This window comes from Tupaia chinensis, unplaced genomic scaffold (assembly GCF_000334495.1).
Source record: "Tupaia chinensis unplaced genomic scaffold, TupChi_1.0 Scaffold000235_1, whole genome shotgun sequence".
Lineage (NCBI taxonomy): Eukaryota > Metazoa > Chordata > Mammalia > Scandentia > Tupaiidae > Tupaia > Tupaia belangeri.
The window spans coordinates 5,919,558-5,939,984 of NW_006159713.1; the positions used below are offsets into that span (position 1 = coordinate 5,919,558).

The 20,427-nt window shown below is 43.4% G+C and overlaps 1 protein-coding gene across 6 annotated transcripts in view; it reads right to left on the reverse strand.

The window, feature by feature from the left end:
• Positions 1-19,632, reverse strand: part of CNOT1 (CCR4-NOT transcription complex subunit 1) — a 99,252-nt gene extending 79,620 nt beyond the window's left edge. For all 6 annotated transcript variants that reach the window (XM_014587807.2, XM_014587805.2, XM_006148467.3 and 3 more), the window contains exon 1: positions 19,514-19,632. The gene's annotated coding sequence lies outside the window, so the exon portion shown is untranslated. The remainder of the gene's footprint in view (positions 1-19,513) is intronic.
• Positions 19,633-20,427: the final 795 nt, after the last annotated feature.

Below are 20,427 nucleotides of genomic sequence, written 5' to 3' on the forward strand. Positions count from 1 at the left end.
TATCCTTAACCACCACAGCACCTGCCAGCCTCAATCCCAAAGGTTTCTTTAGTAATTTCCATATCTAAGCTAATCCAGTCAGTTTACACAAAAGCTGTTTTACAGAAAAAAATGCCCAAGATACTACTCTATATCCTCTCAAGTTCAGTGCACAAACAACTTCAGAAGGTCCTTGGCTTCTCCCAACAGGATACTCATTAGAAGTTTGGAGTTGGTGGGCCAGCAAGTGGCATGGAGGTTAAGGTGACTGGGTCCCACATGGTTGACTTCACAGTTCAAGTACTGGATCTGGTGCCTTGAAAATCACACTGGGTATGTGTGCATGTGTGCTCAAAATCCCAAAAGAAAAATGGAAAAGTGCACAGCATGGCCATCCCAAGTGATTTCTCACTTTCCCTCCTTTTTTAATTCTCCTCTCTCTCTGTGTCTTATGCATAATACATAGCAAAAAAGAAAAAAAAAGTTTGTGACACAGAAGGAAGAGAATTGCTTTACCATGAAAGAGATGCTATAATAAGCCTATTTTACTTATGGTTCAGAACAAATTCTGTAAAGTGTTGAATGACCTTTCAAAAAGGTCTGAATTCCTTAAATACAACTGAGTACTTCAACTAATTTATCTCTTCTGATGAGTTTATAGCAAGGATCACATCTCTTCCACTTCTACATCTAAAGACTGCTGAAGATTAACATTCTAGGGTCAGGCAGCACGGTCTTGACCTTATTAGGCCCACCTAGGAATCATCCAGGGACCTTAGTGTATACTTTTGATGTACATGATCATGGCCCAGGCCACCTAAGTCTGGGGGGGTGGAACTCAGTTTAAGTACCTTGTTAGGAGTGCCAGTCTCTGTCTCTGTGTGTGTTTCTCTACTATGAAAGAAACTTCTTTCGAAAAAGAGATAAAAATGCTAATGTAATACAAGTCAATCTTTATTATGTGAACAAGTTAATGCATTAAACAAATCAGCAATTCTCAACTCTTATTAGATCTACTGGTATGGTGACCATGTAACTTATTAATCACACAAGGCCACTTTTGAAAAGTGAAGGATAATCATTAACAATTTATACCAAGACAACAGATGTTTTAAACCAGAACATGTGATCACGCTAACCATCAATTTGACAAAACTGATCCATCTCCTATCCAAGATGATAGATATTCTTTCTCATGTTGTTCCTAAGATGCCATTTCAGGCCAGCAGGTAGCACAGAGGTTAAGGTAGCTGAATCCCACATGGCTGACTGCACCGTGCTTGTCCCAAAGCTGGTGTATTGAAAAACAACTTGGGGGGACCAGCAATTAGCGTAATGGCTATGTCACTGGACTCCCATGTAGTCTACCACACGGTTCAAGTCCTGGACCCGGTGGCTTAAACTCACGCCGGGCGCATGTGCGTGCGTGCCAAAGATCCCAAGAGGAGAATGGAGAAGGGATTGCGGCGTGGCCATCCCCCCTGGGGGGTGATTTCTCGCTTTCTGTCTCTCTCTCTCTGTCTTTCTGGCAAGCGCACGCGCCCTATAGCAAAAACTTCTCCTCCAAAAAAAAAAAAAAATAAGAAAAACAACTTGGGGGACCACCAGGGATGTGGTGGTTATTAAAACGCTGAATTTTGCAATTTGAGTCCAGGACCCAGTGGCTTGCTTTCTCACTTTACATCTCTCTTGTCTCTCTGGTGAGCACACGCACCCTATAGAAAAATAGTAATATAAAATTACTTTTTAGGGGACCAGCAGGTGGCGTGGTGGTTAAGGGTACTGGATTCCCACATGGCTGATCTCGGTTCAAGTCCCAGACTTGGTGGCTTGCTCTCTCCCCTTTCCCTTTCTCTCTGTCTCTGTTTGGTCAAATTAAAAATAATAGTAACAGAAATAAATAATTTTAAAAGAATATTTAAATTTAAAAAAATCTCTCTTAAGAAGATAAAAGGGAGTATCTTTCTTAAATCTACTTCTTTCTGTATTAATGTCTACTCATTTAATTCATGCACACACATAACAAGGGCTCAGAAAGAGAGGGTCATACCTTCAACAGGGTATCATAACATTAAGAATCCCTTCTCCTAACCCTGCAGCTCATCAGAATCAAGGACCCACACTCCCACTAGAGATCGTTTTTAGGCTCATGTAGACATGGTCAGCCATATACCTTCTAACACATTTCAGTATGTTACTGTGTGAGTCACATTGTGTCTGGGCTACTTTACTCTTTAAAAAATTAGTTATTTACTATTTTTTTAAAGTTTGCTACAGGATATGTGTGTTCACCAGAGAGAGAAAAAGAGAGAAGGAAAGTGAGAAAGCAAATCACCAGGTCCAGGATTCAAACCATGGTCAGCAGGGACCAGCAGTGAGCGTAATGGCTATGTTGCTGGACTCCCACATAGTGGAACGCGGTTCAAGTCCCAGACCTGGTGGCTTAAACTCATGTCAGGTGCAAGTGTGTGCGTGCCCAAGATCCCAAGAGGAGAATGGAGGAGAAGGGATTGCGCAGTGGCCATCCCCCCAGGGAATGATTTCTCACTTTCTGACTCTGTCTCACTGTCTAGCGAGCACATGCGCCCTAGAGCAAAAACCTCTCCAAAAAAAGGGGAAAAAAAAAAAAACAAAAAACAAAAAAAAACCACCATGGTCAGCAGTGTGGGAGTCCAGTGCCTTAACTACCATGTATCACCTGCTGGCCCTGCCACTTTATTTTTGAAACAGAATTACACCAAGAGAAAACCTACTCAAACATCTGTGCTGCTGTCAAACTTTTTTTTTCTTTTTAGTTTCTATAAGGCACATATACTTGCTTAAGAAAGAGGGAGGGAAAGTGAGAAATTACTCCCTAGGGGAGATGGCTGTGCCACAGCCCTCCATTGTCCCCTCAGGACTTCTAGGCATACATATGCCCAAACATTATTTTCAAACTGCCAGGTTCAGGGCTTGAACCACAAAAACGGTCAAGGGTCAAGTGGGATCCAGTTTGCCTCAACCTTCATGCCATCTGTTGGCCCTCTAAAAAACTTTTTAAAAACCCAAGCCCCTCTGGGGTAGCTCCATGGCCTAGTGCGGGATCCCATAAGCCAATCATGTAGTTTGAGTCTTAAACCTGGTGGTAAGAAACATATCAGGCATGTGTGTGAATACACACATATGTCCTAAATTCCCAAAGATGGGAAAGATGGATTAGAGATTGCAATGTGACAGTTCCCCATAAGGAGTGCTTTCTCCTCTCCCTCTCTATGGTGAGGCACATGTACACTTTAGCAAAGCAAAACAAACAAAAAACAAAACAAACACCTAGAAGGCCAGAAGGTGGCATAGTGGTTCAGGTGCTAGACTCCCACATGGCCTACTGTAGTGAGTCACAGATCCCGTGGCTAGAAACGCACCAGACATGTGTGCATGTATGCCCAAAAATTCCACAAAGAGAATGGATAAGGAATTGTGGCATGTATATCTCCGGAAGTGGGAAGATTTCTCACTTTCCCCCTTACCAATTCTCTCTCCTCAGCAAGCCCATGTGCCCTATGGCAAAAAAACTAAAAACCACTTGAGTCCCACTCTATTTGTGCGCTCTTAGCAAAACCGCGTATTCATTATTAGTAAAAACTATTCTCTAACAATAAAAAGGCCATCTTTATGTCACATTAGTCTTACTTTCTCATTGCAAAGAATTGAAAAACTCCTATCTTAATGTTTTGCCCTCCAAAACACTGTTTGGGGAAAAAAACCTGCATTTGCTTGTCACAACTAAGAAAACTTTATAAAGATAAAAGACTAGGGGTAATGAAAAATCCTGCTAAGTAATTTTAAGAATTGCCAACACTGAACAGTTTATCCTGTAGAAGTATTAATATTTATGTCCTAAAATCCAATCCACTATGAAAGTAAAATCTTCAACTATAAAATGAACCGTGCAAGATTTTAGTTGCATAATAACAAAACTTCCATCTTTCAAAGAGTAACTAATTGGGGCTAGCCAGTGGTGTGGTAGTTACGGTGGCTGAATCTCACAAGGCCAAGGAGGCGGTTCAAGTCCTGGATATGGCAGCTCGTAAAACATGTCCCATACATGTGCGCATGCCCAAAATCCAAAAAGGAGAATGAAAGAGGAAGGACTGTTGTGTGGCCATCCTCTCCACCACCAGGGTGATTTCTCATGTTCCCTCTCTCTTGCTCTCTCTCTTGAGTGAGCACACACACACACTATAACAAATTTAATTATTTAATAAAGCAACTGGGGACCAGCAGATGGCATAGTGATTATGTTGCTGGAATCCACATGGCTGACTGCAGTTTGAGCCCTGGACCCTACAGCTTGAAAAATCACTACAGACGTATGTGCTTCTGTGCCCTGCAGCCAATATCCTGGGACGAGAATGGAGAAGGGACTGTGGGATGGCTATCCCCCTTTTGGGACAATCTCATTTTCTTTCTCTCTCTGTCACTCTCATTTTTTTTTTTGGAGAGGTTTTTTTCACTATAGGGTGCGTGCACTCGCCAGACAGACAGAGAGACATAGAGACAGAAAGTGAGAAATCACCCCCCAGGGGGGATGGTCACGCCACGATCCCTTCTCCTCCATTCTCTTCTCGGGATCTTGGGCGGGTGGGCAAGCACGCACACGTGCCCGGCGTGAGTTTAAGCCACCGGGTCGGGACGCGAACCGCGGTCGACTACGTGGGAGTCCAGAGACATAGCCATTATGCTAACTGCTGGTTCCCTAAAAACCAATCTTAAAAAAAAGAAAAAGGGGAGCATGGAGAAGGGATTGTGGTGTGGCCATCCACCCTGGGGGGTGATTTCTCACTTTCTGTCTGTCTGTCTCTGTCTTTCTGGCGAGCGCAAATGCCCTATAGCAAAAACCTCTCCCAAAAAAAAGAAAGAAAAAAGGCAACTGAATAACCATAGATTATTCTCTCCTTTTCCTGTTTTTGAGACTTTCGCTACAGAAAGCTCATGCTTGCTGCAGAGAGAAAGTGAGAAATCACGGTGGGGGGGGAAGGGGACGGTCAAGCCGCAATCCCTTCTCCTCTTGGGATTTGGGGCACACGCATGCACACGCACCAGGCGTGAATTTTAATATGCTGGGTCCAGGACTCAAACCAAGGGCAACTACGTAGGAGTCCAGCAATGTAACCATTATGCCATCTGCTGGTCCTTATCAAACTTAAATGCATTTTTCCTTTAAAAAAAAAAAGAAAAAAGAATTATTTCATTTACCTTTATTTATTTTGGAGAGATTTTTGCTATAGGGCGCGTGCGGTCGCCAGAGACAGAGACACAGAAAGAGAGAAATCACCCCCTCCCCACCCCAAGGCAGGGTGGGGGGATGGCCACGCCACAATCCCTTCTTCTCCATTCTCCTCTCGGAATCTTGGGCACGCACGCACGCACACACGCCCAGCCTGAGTTTAAGCCGCTGGGTGCAGGACTTGAACCACAGGTGACTACACAGGAGTCCAGCAACACGGTCATTATGTTAACTGCTGGTCCTTATTTATTTTTAAGTTTGAACAGAGAGGGACAGAGCAAGAGAGAGAAAGAGAAAGTGAAAAAGCAAGTCACCAGGTCCAGGACTTGAACCATGGTCAATCATGTGGGAGTCCAACACCCTTAACTACCACACCACCTGCCGGTCCCTCAAATGTATTTTTCTTTTCCCTGTGTTTAATTATAGTGACTTTACTTATTCATTCAAACAGTATGGAAGGACAAAATGAAAATTAGGCTAGAGTGGGAAAACATGGTCTGACCTTAAACTCAGAAATCACCTCACATTTCAGGCCTTCCATTTCCAAAGATACCATTATTCTGTATAATTAACTTTCAAAGTTAACTGTCTAAAATATGTCAACATGTACACATAATATATACTATACACACACCATATACATATATGAATATGAATATAGCCTTAAGAAATAGTATGTGACCCCAGAGAATGAAAACCAAAATGCACTGGCTTCTCAGAAAGTCATGGGAACCAGCAGTTAGTGTAATGGCTATGTCGCTGGACTCCCACGTAGTCGACCGCGGTTCGCGTCCCTGACCCGGTGGCTTAAAACTCACACCGGGCATGTGTGCGTGCGTGCCCAAGATCCCGAGAGGAGAATGGAGGAGAAGGGATGGCGGCGTGACCATCCCCCCTGGGGGGGTGATTTCTTGCTTTCTGTCTCTATGTCTCTGTCTGGCGAGCGCAAGCGCCCTATAGCGAAAACCTCTCTCAAAAAAAAAAAAAAAAGTCATAGTCTATAAAGCTACTCAACCGTAACAGATGAAGCATTACTCAATTACTATTTGGACAATTGTATATATGATCGTGGGAGAAGTCTCTCATCCCTTCCTACAAAGTCAGAAAAGTTACAAGACAGTATAGGGGACAAATAAGTTAAAGTGGCCACACAGGATAACAAGAAATCAACTTCTTTTTCCCTTTTTTGGCTATAGGGCACATGTGTTTACCAGAGATTGAGACAAAGACAGAAAGAAAAAGTACCCAATAATAGGATGACCATACCACAATCCCTTCTGCTCCATTATCCTCTTGGGATTTTGGGCATGCACATGTGGCCTGGCTAGTTTTTCAAGCCATCATGTCCAAACTCAAACTGCCCAGTCAGCCATGTAGGATCCAGCTGTCTTAACCCACCACACTATCTGGCTGGCCAAAATAATATTTTATGGAAATTAGGGTAAATATTCATAGACAGCACACTTAAAACTAGACTGGAATGATGGACGTTTTGGTAGACAGAGATTTTGTCCCTAAAAGGGGCAACAATTTATTTATGAACCATTGTGTAACAGTATTTTGACTATGGTACAAGGTAATATGGTACTGTCGCTTTCAAATGGAAGAAATCAGCAAAGATATTTTTGAAGAACCTGTGAACAGAGGAAGGATATTTTCAAAGCAATATTGACTAAGGCACTTTTGCAGCAATTACTTATTCCTACAATCTTTTACAATTAAAATGTATTCACTGAAGAGCCACCTAGCTGGTAGGCTGATTAAGGTAGTTGGATCCTACACAGTGTCTGTTTCTGTCTGTCTCTCTAGCAAACATACATGTTCTAAAGAAATATTAGATATATTTAAAATATCTTTTTAAAATATATTTACTGGGGCCAGCCTATAGCTTGGTGGTTACGATGGATCTTGGAACAAGCAGATGACATAATGGTTACATTGCTGGGCTCCCACAATCAACCACAGTTCAAGTCCTAGAACCAGTGGCTTAAAACTCACACTGGGTGCGTGTGTACCAGTGCCCAAAACCCAAAAAGGATGGAGGAAAAGGGTCTATGGCATGGACATCTCCCCAGGGGGGAGATTTCTTGCTTTCTGTCTCTCTGGCAAGAACAAACGCCCTACAGCAAAAATCTCTCTCAAAATAAAGGAAAGAAAAACACACTTCATGCATTTGTACTCACGCCCAAAATCCCAAAAGGAGGGACCTAGAGAGGAGAAAGGATCGGGAGAATGACTATTCCCCACTGGAGAGTAAAGGGGTGCTTAATCTCCCTACCTTCTTTCCTTTTTCAACCGTCATTCACCCACCCTACCCCTTAAGCGAATGGTGGGGAGAACGACAAAAACCTAGAATCTATAAATCCGAGAAAACAAACTTTCAAACTAATTATCTAAAAGGGAAAATCCTGAATTTCTAATATAAAACTTAAAATATTAAGATGGTGTTTTTCACCCTACTTTATATTTTATATAATTAGTCCAATAATTCTAGATAAAAGCCATGATATCTGTTTGTCCTGAGAAGAGGGGACTGTCTGATTTCACCTAAAAATGCCAAATGGGACACCTCAGATGAAGCAGCAGCTGATATGCTTTATATGCAAGCCATATGGAACTGTTTTTTTTTTTTTTTTGCTGAGTGGGATATTCACCTGCTTTATCGGATCATAATAAATGCTGTGATTTAATATCATTACTCTAACCTTACTGATGTAAAAAATCAATTCACTTCAAGAAGTGTTATCAAATATGCTATCTCATTTACCCTTCATGGAATCTAATAAAAAACATTAATTAACAAGAGAATGGGAAAAGGCAGGTGGAGGAATCAAAAGACTAATCCCAGGAAGACAGAAATTTTTAAATGGCTAAGAGACTTAAGAAATAGGGCCCACCCTGTGGCTTGATAGTTGAGAGAGCCAGATCCCAAACGGTTAATTAACCATGTGGTTTGAATCCTAGCCCTGCGGTTTGAAAAACATGCTGGGTATGTGTGCACACACCCACTCAAAATCCAACAGGACAGAGAAATAGGGAACTATGGTGTGCCACACCCACTGAAGAGTCCTTCCTATCTTTCTCTGGGGAGTACATGCAACCTTTGCCTCCCTCCCCCCACCCAATTATTTAATTTAAGAAGTAAGGTGGGGACCAGCAGATCGCATAATGGCTAGGTCGCTGGACTCCCATGTAGTCAACTGCGGTTCAAGTCCCAGATCTGGTGGCTTAAACTTACGCTGGGCGCATCTGCGTGCGTGCGTGCGTGCGTGCACAAGATCTCTAGAAAAGAATGGATTGTGCGTGGCCATTCCCAGGGGGTGGGGGAGTGGGGGTGGGGGCTCTCGCTTTCAGTCTGTCGAGCACACGTGCCCTATAGCAAAAAACCTCAAAGAAGGTAAAAATGAAGCCAGATGGTGGTACAGGGATAAAGCATGACACTCTATAAGGCAATCCCACATGCAAAGATTCCCAGTTCAAGTTGGAGACCGCCCTGAGCACACCAAGCAAACAACTGGCTGACAACTAAAGGCAAATCAGAGCATTGGTTTGCCTTTGTTTCTCTCATGGAAGAAATAAACACTGAAAGAAAAAAAATAAAAAAAGATGAATGGGGACAGCAGGTGGCATGGTGTTTAAAGACACTGTATTCCTCCCACATGGCTGACAATTCGAGTCCTAGACCGGGTGACTTACTTTCTTGCTTTCCCTTTCTCTCTCTCTCTGGTCAAATTAAAAAATAACAACATTGGACTAGCAGTTAGTGTAATGGCTATGTCGCTGGACTCCCATGTAGTCGACGCGGTTCAAGTCTTATGGCTTAAACTCCCGCTGGGCGCGTGTGCGTGCATGCCCACGATCCCGAGAGGAGAATGGAGGAGAAGGGATTGTGCGTGGCCATCCCCCCTGGGGGGAGTGATTTCTCACCTTCTGTCTCTGTCTCACTCTGTCTTTCTGGCGAGCGCACGCACCCTATAGCAAAAACCTTCCCCCCCTCAAAAAAAACAACAACAAATGGAATTAAATAATTAAAAATATATATATTTCTAAAAAAAAAAAAGGAGGAAAACATTGATAAAGATGAAATAACAAGAAATAGAAGAATGTCAGGGACTACTGCCAGGAGGGTGAAAATCTTTAGATGGTTATTAAAAAATGGGCTATGAGGGACTAGCAGGTGGCACGGTGGTTAAGGTGCTGGACACTCCCACGTGGCCGACCACGGTTTGAGTCCCAGACCTGATGGCTTGCCTTCTTACTTTCCCTCTCGCTCTCTCTCTGGTCAAATTAAAATAAATGAATGAATAAATAAATAAAGGGAGGAAAAAAGAAATGGGGTACGAGGGCCAGGAAGTGGCAAGATGATTAAGGCACTGGACTCCCACATGGCCAACTGCTGTTCAAATCCTGAACTAGCAGCTATCATACCAAGCATGTGTGCATGCATGCCCAAAATTCCAGGAGAAGGGAAGGGATTGCGTCTCTCTCACTCTAGCAAGCACGTATGGCAAAATCCTAAGTAAATAAATAAGAAGAAAAGAACTAGAGTTTGCCCAGCTGGTGGTATGGTGGTTAAAGCACTGAATCCGAGGACCAGCAAGCAGCTACCATGGTGGTTAAGATGCTGGACTCCCACATGGTTGACCAGAGTTCCGGGCCCAACTGCTTGCTTTCTCCCTTTCTCTCTCTCTCTCCCCCTAATTAGTGCACATGCTCTGTAGAAAAAACGTAAATAAATAAATAAATAAATAGACCTTTTAAAAAAGAAAAAAGGAGAGAGGCATTGAATCCCAAAGGGTTAGTTGCACAGTTTGAGTCCTGGACCCAGAAGCTAAAAAGTATGCCAGGTATATGTAAGTGCATGCTTGAAATCCTGAAAAGAGGAAGAAATGATACAGAAAGGATTCATGACCATCCTCCTCCATGGGTGGTGCCTTCTCACTTTGTCCAGCAAGCACTCTCTCACTGGCAAAATACGTTAAAAATTTTAAAAATGAAATGAATAAAATAAAAACTGGGGTTGGTATTGTTGTCTAGTTGTTAAGAGAAGTGGACATATTTTTCCCTCATTTCTCCATCTCATCAGGACTTTGGGAACATAATGCACATAAGCCCTACATGTTTTTTAAGCCACCAGGCTGGGATTCAAACTGTGATTGGATATGTGGGATCCAGCTTCATACATAGTGCAGTTAACAGCTGTGCTACAGGGCCTGCCCTAAACTTGCAGTTGAACTCCATTTTTCCATAAACTTTTTTTCCCCCTCTTTTTGGACAGGTTTTTGCTGTAGGGCGCATGTGCTCACCAGAAAGAGACAGACAGACAGACAGACAGACAGCGAGAAATCACCCCCCAGGGGGACGGCCACGCTGCAATCCCTTCTCCTCCATCCTCCTCTCAGGATCTTGGGCGCACACGCACCCAGCCTGAGTTTAAGCCAGCGGGTCCGGGACTCTAACCGCGCTCAACTACATGGGAGTCCACCGACATAGCCATTTCGCTAACTGCTGATATCCCCATTTTTCCATAAACATTTTGAAGCCCCCTTGGAGAAATTTAAAAAGTCAGAAGGCAAAGACTACACTAAGAAATCTGGTCTAAAACTGCTTGGGGCAAAAAGGCATATTATTCAAGACAAAGACTGACAAATGGATAAGGATCTACAGGTTCAAACCCCAGGGTGGAGACCGGAAGCCTTACCTACACAAGTGAGTAAAATGATCACAGGGTAGTAAAGAGAAATTCCTGGTACTCTTTCATATAGAAGCCTCACCCACTGATGCACCAAAAACCATTGGTGAATCCCTGTCGAGGTACAATCAGGCAGAGAACAGAAATTTAAGAGTTAAGATTATAGAAGTTGGGCCTAGACTCCATGGTGCATTACCAAATTTTGGGGCTGAAGGCCACATATGGACCGCAGTAAGCTAGAATGGCCAGAATATGCACTAAGCCCATGGCTCACCTGGCAGGCTGGAGTTGAGGATTTCAGTACAAACAAGTCCTGTGAGGATCCCCTGTCTCCTCATATATGTATGCATTCTATCATACATTAAAGACTTGAAAGTAAATAAATAAAAGTTAGAATGCTTAAGCAGACTTTATTTGAAGATGCTATACCTCCTTTACCTAAATATTTCATGGACATGAGCATGTCTGGCTGGCGAACACTTTCCTACCTAATACTGTAAATTCAAACTGTCAAAGTCCTAACAGGGCCTACAGTTAGGAAAGTAAATGTTGGTGTACCTAACACAATTATAAGAGTTATCTATTTTAATACACTTTGCATAAAATAATTGCATCTTTTACCTCCCTGTACCGTAGAGCTGGACAACTGGGAAATATTTCCTATATCTAGTATTGTAAAATAGAAGACATAAAAATCCGCAATACGTTTTTTTTTTTTTTTGAGAGATTTTCACTGTAGGGCGCGTGCGCTCGCCAGACAGACAGAGAGAGACATAGAGACAGAAAGCGAGAAATCACCCCCCAGGGGGGATGGTCACGCTGCAATCCCTTCTCTTCCATTCTCCTCTCGGGATCTTGGGCACGCACGCACACGCGCCCGGCATGAGTTTTAAGCCACTGGGTCCGGGACAGGAACCACGGTCGACTACGTGGGAGTCCAGCGACATAGCCATTACGCTAACTGCTGGTTCCCAATACATTTTTTTTTCTTTTGAGATTTTTTTTCCCCCACTATAGGGCGTGTGCGTTCGCCAGACAGAGAGACATAGAGACAGAAAGCGAGAAATCACCCCCCCCGGGGGGATGGTCACGCCACAATCCCTTCTCCTCCATTCTCCTCTTGGGATCTTGGGCACGCACGCACACGTGCCCGGTGTGAGTTTTAAGCCACCAGGTCCGGGACGTGAACCGCGGTCGACTACGTGGGAGTCCAGCGACATAGCCATTACGCTAACTGCTGATTCCCAATTAAGGCAATACTTAACGACTGAGGGAAATACAATGATCTTGAAATCTGAAATGTCTTGGGTGACAAAGAAAGCCCATTTTTAAAAAAGATTTTGCCAAAGGACATGTACAGTTATGAGAGACAGACAGACAGACACACTGACAGTGAGAAGCAAAGTTAGAAATCACCCTTCCCCCTCCCGGGATGAGGGACATGGGTCACACCACAATCCCTTCTCTTGGGATTTTGGGAACACACAAACATCTATCTAGCATGATTTACCAGCTGCCAGGTCCAGGACTCAAACCAAGATCAGCCATGTAGGAGTCCAGTGTCTCAACCACCACACCACCTGATGGCCCCTAAATACACGTATCTTAAATTTTTGCCAAAGAGTGTGTGCTCACCAGAGAGGGGAAAGGGAGTTAGAAAGCACCCAAAGGTATATGGTCACATCAACAATTCCTTCTCTTCCATTTCTCTGTCTTATCAAGAATTGGGACATGCATGACACATACCTAGCATGGTTCTCTCATCAGGTCCAGAACTCAAACTGTGCAATTGGCCATGTTGGATCCAGCCACCAAAGCCATCAGGCCATGGGCTGGCCCCAGAGAAACACTAATATGGATGGCAGTGTCTAGAAGAGTTCCACAATGAAGCCAAAATGGTTTATATATAATCATGCTCCCTGGGAATAGGAGGAAATATCACAAACAGGGAGCCACTTTTCCTGGGACTGAGTCAAACTGTGTGAGAAGCTGCTCAATTCCGCAGTGCCTTAAAACAGTTAATTCAAAAAAAAAAAAGATTTAATTTATTATTGCTATTTATCTTCTTAATTTGACGAGAGAGAGAGAGAGAGAGAAAGCAAAATGCCAGGTCCAGGATACAAAGCACAGGTGACCACATGAAAGTCTAGTGCCTTAACCACCATCCTCCCTGCCAGCCCCTTAAAACAGTTCTTAACTGGGCCAGCAGGTGGTGCGCTGGTTAAGGCACTGAACTCCCACATGGCCAATCCTAGACCCAGCAACTTGAAAATCACACACAGTATGTGCATGTGTGTCCAAATCCCGAGAAGGAACTGTGGCATGGCCAGCCATCCTCCCCAATAGGGGGGGGGATAATTTCTCACCTCCCCTCTCTCTATCACCCTATGTCAAAAACCTAAATACTAAACAAAGTTATCAAATGACCAACAGAGAACTGCAGAGGTTATGAATGGCAGACTCCAAAGTGAATAGACAATATCCTATTAGTAAGGATATGACTCTGATCAAAGGTAAAAACAAATCAGCTCAGTGGGCATGCTGTTTTTTAGCAATGATGGAAAAACTGAGCAGTGGCCAATGGCCTGGCCATCCACTTAGGCAGCAGGGCAATGGAAACCAAGATTATTATAGGTGTAACCATATGGGGGCAAAGCCCTGTGGAAATTTGAGAGGCGTGGGACATGTTGAAGCCTACCACAAAAAACTTTCAGGTTGGGAAGGTGATTAGAACTGACAAACACGAAATGTGGCCACCACCTCGGCCCATAAAAATAGTTATAGGGGTACTACAGCCATGTGGAGAAGTGTGGAATCTAGACACATTCCCTTAGCACTCTCTCAGGCATATACTGTCAATAAGAATTGTTTCATCTGCCAGCAAGACAGAAACTATGGATGGCAACAGGGCGGATCGTCTGGTAGAAGGGCACTGAACATAGCCTGACGAGTGAGACTGTTACTGATAGTCCTGGGAAGCTACAAATGGGTCTTGATAAGAAGTCTCTGGACTGGGCTTCATTTACTGTGGAAGATGCAAATGTTCAGAGTGCTAAAGGACAAGAGTGGAAGATATAGCAGATATAGACAGCCAAATATCATTTCTTCAGGCCAAGAGACACACAGTTACAGTCCATTATGTCCAATGATGGGCAGAAAGACATCCTCAGAGTATTAAGTTTGATAGAGAAATGAAATGGGAAATAAAACATTGTGTAACGCAGAGGGAGATAAAAACCATGAAGAGGTGACTTACATGCCTTCAAGAGTGTGTGCTCACACACTCAGCATGAGTGGCATAAAACGAAATGTCCCCACCACATCCCTGTTACCCTGATGTATCCAGAGAAGGAGGGGGAAATGTTGATTACAATTCTTGCCAAAGGTGGAGTACGTTGGTGTAATTTTTCTTTTCCACATCTCAATTTGCCTCACTATTAAATGCAGTGGTTACTGAACAAGGGCTGCAGAAGTGCTGTTTAGCAGAGATGATTCAAGAAACTCTTTATGTTTTTAAACCCTAGGTCAAAATTTCAAAGGGCCAGGCTAGCTCCATGGAGCAGTAGCAATGTGCTATTCAAAAGACGGTGGACCCCACATGGCAACCAGCTTGAATCCCTGGCCAGATCAGCCTGAAACACATCAGGCACATACACAAGTACCCAGGATCCAACCGGTTATGAGGACTAGAGGAATATAAACACTGTGCAACAAAATGTTGTGGAGAGTGTCCCCTCTCTCCTCCACCCCCCAAATCTCTCTCAGGCACATACGCATGTACGTACTCTATTATTAATAAATACATGTTTTAATTTCTTAAAGGTCTGATAGACAAGGCTGTGCCTTCATTCCATCTGACAAAATTGGGGATAAAGGTAAAGTTTATACAGAGAAAAGATTGCTATGCTAAAGTCAAGAGAACAGAAAGGAGGTGGTGGCTGATTAGCCTACGTATTAGTTAATGACCTGAATGAGACATTCTTTCTCAAGATAATTCCAATTTTGACTTAGGGCTCATCACACATCCTGCTCAATGGACTACCACCACCAATTTGCTTCAGATAGTTTCTGCTAATACACTCTTATCCAAACTTGTCCCTTTCCCCATCTCCATAAAACCCTATTTTGGTCCAATGAGAATGCTTTTAGAACTTATCAATCACATATGACCTGGCCCCCTTAACCACTAGGCTACCAGACAGTCCAAGACCCTCACTTTCTCAGTGTCAGCAGACATATCTGTCATTCCCATCCAGTCCAGCTGCTGGTAGTCTCGATTACATTATCTCAAGGTTTGACCCTTATTTGAAATTAGCTTTGTGAGACCTATAAATTCCCTTTTCTGTTTAACTTATAAATAACTTAAAGTTGTTTGTTTTTGTTCTATGAGTGAATGCAACTATATTGCTTGGTGGTAAAGATGAACCTTACCCTTGAGAGTAAACTGACTGAGGGAGAAGCATTTGCTTAGATTAGTACTGCTGCCTGCAATCTAGACCAGCACAGTAGCCAATTCTAATGTTCCTTCTAAAAATGAAAATGACCATTAATGCAGAGGAGGAACGACAGTAACTGAGAATAAAGTGAGTAAGTAGGGTATGAACTGAGGGAAATCCAGTATCACATTAACACCTTGAAAGATTAAGATAAAAAGATGACAATGTCTCTTAGCTCAAATACAGTGTATGCCTGAAAAGGTGAGGTTACATGTTTGTAAAGACCACTTCTGCTTTTGGAAGAAACAAGAAACCTAAGGAAGACTGCATACCTCAGCAGCCTCCCGCTGACTGTCATGTAATATGATGAACTGCACTACTTTAATGATTGAGATCCTATTAATGTGGCGTTATCTTTTGGAGTTACACATCTTTTTGATGTAAGGGATTCAAGTTCCAGTTTCATCTCCCTCGAGGCAAACAATTTCTAAAAGCCTTAGACTCTGGAAGTAATAAGCATTTTTCTGTATGCTTATGAGTTCACTGATGGTCAATAGTCCCCTAGGTAGCTTCAAGATTGTGGCTGGTGGACCAAGACCAGATTAGAAGACTGGGACTTTCAGCCCCACCCTGCAACCTCCAAGAAGTGGGGGAGGGTTGAAGGTCACCAATGGCCAAAGACTTATTCAAGGATGCCTATGTAATGAAGCCTCCACAAAATTAGAAAGGATGGGTTTGCTGAACTTCCAGAAAGGTAACCAGGTGGATATTTCAGGTTCTGAGAGGGTGGCATACCTGGGGAGGGTCTGGAAGCTCCATGCCCCCAATCCCACACTTCATCCTATCCAACTTTTCATCTGTATCCTTTGTAATATACTTTTTTTTTTTTTTTAAAGTTTGGTATAGGACAGTACACTTAGGGGGTGGGGGAGTGATAAGTTACCCCACAGCGGGGATAGTCATTCCCATAACACTTTCTCCTCCATTCTCCTCTTGACATTTTGGCTCATTTTTCAAGCTGTTGGGTCTAGAACTCAAACTGTGAAGTTGGCCATGCAAGATCCAGCCACCTTAACCACTACACACCAGTTGGCTCTGTTATATTCTTTATAATAAACTGTCAAACATAAATGTTTCCATGAATTCTGAGAGCCACTCTAGCAAATTAACTCCAAGGACAAAGTCACAGAAACCCTAACTTATAGCTGGTCAGTTAGAAAAACAGGTAAAACAACCCTGGGCTTAGAACTGCCATCAAAAATGGCAGTGTTATGGGAATGAGCCTTCGACCTGTAGCACCTGATGCCTGATAGGTAGATGATGTTAGAATTGAAGTAGTGGTGTCCACTACAAAATGGAGTGCTTGACTGATGTGTGAAAAAATTCAAACACATCCAGTATCAGAAGCATTTTGTGAAAGTGCAAGAAACTAACTATGTTTATTCCTATATTCTCAGGATTTAAAAAACAAAAACAAAAAACTCTCCTGCAGACAGTTTAACACCTCATTCAAGTTCTAAGAATTTTCTTCTACTTAACAAAATTAACCAAGATTTTTATATCCTGAAGGTTTACGCTGAGCTTTCCAGAATTAAAGACGAAAATGTTTATTTCTTATATCCATATCATACACTCTTGAAGGTTGCATTTCCTTCACATCTCAACAAAGGATTTCACATTTAGTGCCTCCTCAAAGTTTTGATTTGCTACATTCTTACAAAGCTGAGTGAAAAGTATTTTTTAAAATATTGTACATAAAGGTACAGAAGACTTGGAGCTCACTGCAGCTTAAAAAGTATGAGCAAGCAGAAAAGAATTACTGGATTTTTCTATACATAAAGCTTCAAAGTAAGACTCAGTGGATGTCATTTTGAAACTTCTCAGTAGGATATTTAGTTTGATTAGAGGGATGTTTAAGAAACACTTCAGCATTTTTTTGTAACTTGGTAGTTTTTGTTCCTTTATAAAATATACAAATTTATGAAACAGAGAATTTCTAAATGGCAGACAACTATTTTTGTGAATTTAAAAAGCACAACAAATATTTTACCAAAAAATTAGTCTTAGAGTATTCAATTAAAATTGTGAAAAATTCCTTTCTGTGGCACTAAGTACCAGAGATTTGTTATCTCATGATTTAAGTAATTTATGAATTTAAGCTGGTTACAAAGAAAGGCTCTCATAACTACACCATAATGTAACAAAATCATACTTAGAGAAAGTAACATGTGAAGATAATCGGAGATTAGACTTTATACATGTTTTGGAGAAGGCATTTCCTTTTCTGTCTTCATGTAGTTTTTCTCAACAACTGAACCCAAAGAAGATGTCGTAGTACTTCACCTGACAAAATCTATACTAAAGAGAACAGAATCTAAATATCGAAGAGACATTCAGGGATTAAGAAACGAGAAATTTAAATGAGCTAAAAAGCAAGAACATTTCAGTTATGTTCCATCATCAATGCCACAAAATCTTGCCTTCAACTTATTTACAATCTTAGGTAAGAAAAAGAAATATTTTCAGTTATTAATTGCTAAGTCTTTATGACTTGATTCTAGATCTGTTAAGTTTCCACTAAGACTTGGGACACACACTTGTTGAAAAGGGACCAACACACCAAAGTAGTTTTATCACAGCACAGCTAGCTAAAAAACTGTATGTATCCTCAATCCACTTTTTTCCTTAGACAAGGTAACAAACTGCAGTGTCTTTAAAAACATGAATAAATTGTTGCTATATCTTATTAATAATTAAATAATATGCTTGTCCATCTTTGAAAGGGTAGGATTGCTAACCTGGACTGAGGTATTAATCTCAACTATCTTTACAAAAACAATTTGTTCTTAATCTGCTTGATCTATTTTCTAACATTTTACCAACTCTCTCGTTATTTTCATCCGTGTATACTCATCATTCCTAAGGAACTGTCAAGGGAGAAATTTTCAGAATTTTCTTCCCAAAAAGTATAATTATAAACAATTATTGACGGTTTTTTAAAAACATCCCGAAGTAGTCAAAGGAGACCAAATTGCAGAGAAAAGGTAGATAAAATATGTACTGTTACTCCGTTTTTAGGAAGAAAACAAACTTTTTAGTAGTCCTAAGAAATGTGACATTCGCTTGGGTAACTTAAGGTGAGTTTACTCTTCATAAAGTTTATTTTAAATACAATACTTCGGGTCACTAAGCTCACAGATATTCAAGATTTTTTTCCCCCCAAATTACAAAGTTCACTTTTCATGGGGATAACATCTGTGAGCTCAATTGAGTGAATTCTGCAGAGCGAGAGGTACTGAAAAAAAAATATTGTGCTTGGCCTTAAGTTTAACACCTGCAAAACTTGCAGCAAATCTCTCATCAACCTTGAAGCCCGTTAAGTGCTTAGTTCGCGAGAGGAACACATCCCCCGGTGAGCAGAACCGCCACTACTGCACAGACATTGGGCCGAGTGGGTGGGGGCCGACTTCGGATTAAGTGTGAGCGCCCAAGCGCGCGAGTGGAACAAAACCTGTAGCAAAAAGTAATAAGGAAGTACTTGCTCCTGCCCGCCCCTCCCACCAGCAGACACCCGAAACAAGGGGGGGAGGGGGCTTGACAACGTGCTGGGGACTGCGGAGGGGGGAGAGTGGTAACTCCGAGGACATGCAGAAGAACCAGGAGGCTGCAACAACTCCAAACACGGTCCCCACGACCGCAGAATGAGGCCTCCCGGGCCGAAGCCCACTGCACTCAAACGGAAGCTCAGAGAAAGGAACAGTTGAAGAGCACTTTGGGTGTGAGCAGGATGCTGGCCTGCACGATTAGAGGCCCAAGAGCCCGAACTGCCACCAGTGGTGCCCCCGAGCCTCCAGGCCCGGCCCGGGGCCACCCTGGGTCTCACCCCGCGCTCTGCCTTCGCTTCCTGGAGCCTTCACGCCGGCCTTTCCTCCTCAGAGCGCGAAGCCCAGGTAAGCCAGGGGGAGAGTCTGCCCTCTCCCGCCTCGCCCCATGTCCAGGTCCCAGCTGCCCCCCACTCCGCGGAGCTCCGAGAAACGCTTTCAGTGGCTCAGGGCCACCCCAGTCCTTTCTCCCACCGGCACTCCGTTCCCAGGCTGGCACTGCCAGCTTACCCCAGCTCTTGACCACAGCCCACCTCACCTCAGGCGGCTCCGGCGGCGTTGGACACAGGAAACTCCTGAGTCCCCGACTCCGGCTCTCCTCGACCCCCTCTTCGGTTAACTCCGCTTGTTTCTCTACAAAATGGCGCCGGAGGTCGCGCGCTCACGTCGCGGCCTTTCCCCTCCCCGTTCCCATTTCATCATTCGCTGCCCGCCCGACGAGGGATGGTCCCAGCACCAGCCAATGATTGCACCTCGCCTGTGACTCCCGCCCAATCACCGACCGGTGCCCGCGGATTTAAACCAATCACACACTATCACTTGCAGAAATCGAGGAAGAAACCAGGCTCCTGCTAGCAACTACCAATCCCGACTCCTACCTTCGCGGGCTTTGGCCTATTGCCGTTTACCAGGCCCTAGGGACAGGAGTCGGAGCCCTTGCGCCTGCGCTTGAAGCTAGGGCCAATAGAGAAACGAAAAGAACTTCGATTTGGTGTTTCACGGACTTCCCACCTGCCTTGTAGGTCTTCGGCCAATGGGGGTCTGGCACTGCCTCTGAGAAACAATAAATATGAGAAGGAGGCTCGTAACTCCTGGCCATTCTGCGCGGGAACTACCGTGAGTTAAATAGCTTCCCCCCACTTTCCGAACTCTCGAAATGTCACGGTCCGGTAGACTGAGGGGATTCCCAATCGAAACTTTCCCCGCCCCCTCGTGTTTCCTTGGCGGGGAACGCCAGACACCAGATGCCAAGCCAGGCTGTGACTACGTTGGGTCGCTTTGCACCCTGGGATCTGGAGTCAAATATACATATTTGACTCCACATCCGCCCATTTTGTCGCGAAAACCACAGCGTCTTATTCGTCATTGGCTGCGCCTTAGGGGAGCAATGTATACTGGGGAATGTAGTCGCCCAGACTCCCACGTGGTCCCAGCTTGCTTTGCTTTCAAGGG